Below are 4,288 nucleotides of genomic sequence, written 5' to 3' on the forward strand. Positions count from 1 at the left end.
CCCAAATATTCCTTCTTCTTCATGCCAAAATTGGAAACAAGTGTAATTCGTGGCATTTTGTTCAATACACTGAAAAAAATGAGTTAGCGTCAGATGACTAAAAATGGTTTCTATACACTAACTCATATTGTGTGATTTGGACACACATGATTTTTGGTTTCTGTACACTAACCACTATTAGTGCTGGGAACTAATTCCGCTACTCTAATTCGCATTCGGTAGTGTTGGGTCAACCTAACCTCAAAACTGAGAGAGGAGAAAACGGCTTAGCGAATGATAACTGGACAATACTTTCAGGAAAAGAAGATTTCTTAAAAGATGAGAGGTAAAAATCAACTGACCGGTTCCAAATGAACGACAGAGGAAAGGAATATCCCATAGGTATGTGCAAGTAGACAGAATTATCCTTTAGAGAGACACACACTCACACATGAAACGGTATGGAATGTTCACACTGAATAAACATATCTCGTCCGAACACTTGAGATATTCTTTTGAAATTACGGGAGAACACGAACTATAGAAGTAAGCAGTAAGTTCACAGATTTTCGTAAAATATAAACTGAACGCGGAACGCTTTAATCGCAATTTAATACAGAAGATTGACGACTCCAACGAATATCATGCTTGTTTACGTTTTGAATCGAACAGACGATTTCTAACCTTAACAGGTTTATTTATGTTGCTTTCGAACGTTTTCAAGAAAGAGAGGACACTATAAATCATACCGGGAGTATTTACATGGTCAAACGAGCCCGAAATTTCACATTTTAATTGATTTTCACGAGCTGACGCGATTGAGGCTGTTGTACCGACGCCACTTCTTCGAAACTAATTAAATGTAACGGACAATGTGGCAGTTAGTGTTGAGGGCGAATTAGTTTGACCCGAAGGTGAATTTGTCTTACCACAGCGCTAATTTTACAGCTAGTGCTGTTTTCCAATTCTGGTTCGCGCTCTAGTAAAGTCAAGTCAGCGTATGAAGCGAATTGATTGGTGCTTCAGTACAATAAATTAGTTCTGAAGCCTAATTTTGATTCTACTTGGCGAGAACTTACCAAATTAGTTCTCAACGCTAACTACTTTTTTTTCAGTGTACCTTGTTTAGAACTAGACGGATGATTAAAATCTTTTCTTATTTAGAAACGTGGACGTATTGAGATAAAAAGGAGCGATTTTTACTTTTCCACTTTATCATCGAAAATATCTGAAGTGGATCATAGGTATATTTCTTTCATACACAATGTTTCCTTGACATGTAGTCCGAGGAAGGTTCTTTAAAAAGTAACTATGTGTCTTACAGTTTCGATTTTTTTTTCCAATTCACCCCCTCTCGGTACTGGACAGCTCTCAGTAACTCGGCAATATTTCTCTAGGCAATTACGTGCTCGGAAAGTATTTGCCAACATTCCTCTCAGCCATGAGCCATGGTATCAAAACAGACATCAATGCGTTTTTTGTTTCAATGGTGTGCTCGCATTAAATACCTACAGGCGCTTAATTATTTGCGCTGAAAATACAGGCCACGCATAGCCTCTGAACCTACCATCTTATAAAGATTGAGTTTGGCCTGCTAAATTTTTTATTTAACAATAATCTCACCTGAAATTTGCTCGTCAAAACTGAATGGTTATATAACGTCACTCCGTTCGTTACTATTTTTCCTAAGGGTTCGGAATTTAAATCGCCCTAGTGGAAGTCAGCCTTGTGCAGGTCCGTGCGGCGGAAGGCTAGGTCCGTGCAAGTCCCCGTCACCTCGTGCAGCCTCGTGCAGAGGGAAGGGAAACAAAGGCATAATTTCGGGAATCCCATCCTTCGCACGAGGCTGCACGAGGTGACGGGGACTTGCACGGACCTAGCCTTCCGCCGCACGGACCTGCACAAGGCTGACTTCCACTATCGGCATTTAAAAAGTACATACAATAACTCGTAGACGCATAACCCATCCATTATCCGAATATATCCATACGTATGTGACGTCCATCCTATCAGACAACACCTGAGAGGTCATCTCATGCAATTTTGAACATGATTGCACGCTTTTAAGTTGGGCTAGTACCCATTTTATACAGGATGTACAAAACCGTCCCACCCCTGATAACTTTTGAATGAATTGAGCTAGGGTAATGAAACTTTTGGAATGTTCCTATCTCAAAGGGGACCATCTTTTGGGGGGGTCAAAATTTTGGTCCCCTCTCAGGGGGGGGCGCGGGGGGCCCCCAACTTTTTTTTTTCAAATGGCAACCCATAACTTGTGATACATCATTCGAAAGAGCATAAAAAACTAAGAATTTGGGCGCAAACCGCAGATCAATATTTAATTTTTGACCGAGTTATGATAGGGGAAAGGTCAAATTTGACCTTTTTTCAAAAAATCGTAACTCCGGTTCAAATTATCGTAAAGAAACAAAAAAAGAGAAAATTTACCAAATTGTAACCACTTTTAAGTAAAAATCACAGAAATTACTTCAAACTAATTTTAAGGGGGGTTTCGGATATCCGAATATATTCGATACGTATCCATTTGGTACACCCTGTAGAAAATGGGTACTAGCCCAACGTAAAAGCGTGCAATCATGTTCAAAATTGCATGAGATGACCTCTCAGGTGTTGTCTGATAGGTAAACGAAGAATTTTCCGGCATTTTCACTTGAGGAGCGAATGGCATCGGTCGGCTTCACATCGACCGTTCTGCGAGTTTAAAGGAAAGAGCTCCGCACTCGAGCACATATAAAATGGGTACTAGCCCAACTTAAAAGCGTGCAATCATCTTCAAACTTGCATGAGATGACCTCTCAGGTGTTGTCTGATAGGTAAACGAAGAATTTTCCGGCATTTTCACTTGAGCAGCGAATGGCAGCGGTCGGCTTCACATTCCCGATTTTCGAGTTAAAGAGAAAGAGGTCCGTACTCGAGCACATATAAAATGGGTAAGATCCCAATTTAAAATCGTGCAATCATCTTCAAAATTGCATGAGATGACCTGTCAGGTGTTGTCTGATAGGTATACAAAGAATTTTCCGACATTTTCACTTGAGCAGCGAATGGCAGCGGTCGGCTTCACATTCAAGATTTTGCGAGTTAAAGAGAAAGAGGTCCGTACTCGAGCACATATAAAATGGGTACCCGCCCAACTTAAAAGCGTGCAATCATCTTCAAACTTGCATGAGATGACCTCTCAGAAGTTGTCTGATAGGTAAACAAAGAATTTTCCGACATTTTCACTTGAGCAGCGATTGGCAGCGGTCGGCTTCACATTCACGATTTAGCTAGTTTTAGAGAAAGAGGTCCGTACTCGAGCACATTTAAAATGGGTAAGATCCGAATTTAAAATCGTGCAATCATCTTCAAAATTGCATGAGATGATTTCTCAGGTGTTGTCTGCTAAGTAAACGAAGAATTTTCCGGCATTTTCACTTGAGCAGCGAATGGCAGCGGTAGGCTTCACATTCACGATTCAGCGATTTTAAAAATAAGAGGTCCGTACTCGAGCTCATAAAAATGGGTACGAGCCAAACTTAAAAGCGTGCAATCATCTTCAAACTTGCATGAGATGACCTCTTAGGTGTTGTCTGATAGGTATACAAAGAATTTTCCGAAATTTTCACTTGAGCAGCGAATGGCAGCGGTCGGCTTCACATTCACGATTTTGCGAGTTAAAGAGAAAGAGGTCCGTACTCGAGCACATATAAAATGGGTACCCGCCTAACTTAAAAGCGTGCAATCATCTTCAAACTTTCATGAGATGACCTCTCAGAAGTTGTCTGATAGGTAAACAAAGAATTTTCCGACATTTTCACTTGAGCAGCGAATGGCAGCGGTCGGCTTCACATTCACTATTTAGCTAGTTTTAGAGAAAGAGGTCCGTACTCGAGCACATATAAAATGGGTACTAGCCCAACTTAAAAGCGTGCAATCATCTTCAAACTTGCATGAGATGACCTCTCAAGTGTTGTCTGATAGGTAAACGAAGAATTTTCCGTCATTTTCACTTGAGCAGCGAATGGCAGCGAAAGGCTTCACATTCACGATTCAGCGATTTTAAAAATAAGAGGTCCCTACTCGAGCTCATAAAAATGGGTACGAGCCAAACTTAAAAGCGTGCAATCATCTTCAAACTTGCATGAGATGACCTCTCAGGTGTTGTCTGATAGGTAAACAAAGAATTTTCCGGCATTTTCACTTGATTAGCGAATGGCAGCGGTCGGCTTCACATCGACCGTTCTGCGAGTTTAAAAGAAAGAGCTCCGTACTCGAGCAAATACAGGGTGTACCAAAAGTCCGTCCC

Source organism: Bemisia tabaci, chromosome 5, assembly GCF_918797505.1.
Source record: "Bemisia tabaci chromosome 5, PGI_BMITA_v3".
Lineage (NCBI taxonomy): Eukaryota > Metazoa > Arthropoda > Insecta > Hemiptera > Aleyrodidae > Bemisia > Bemisia tabaci.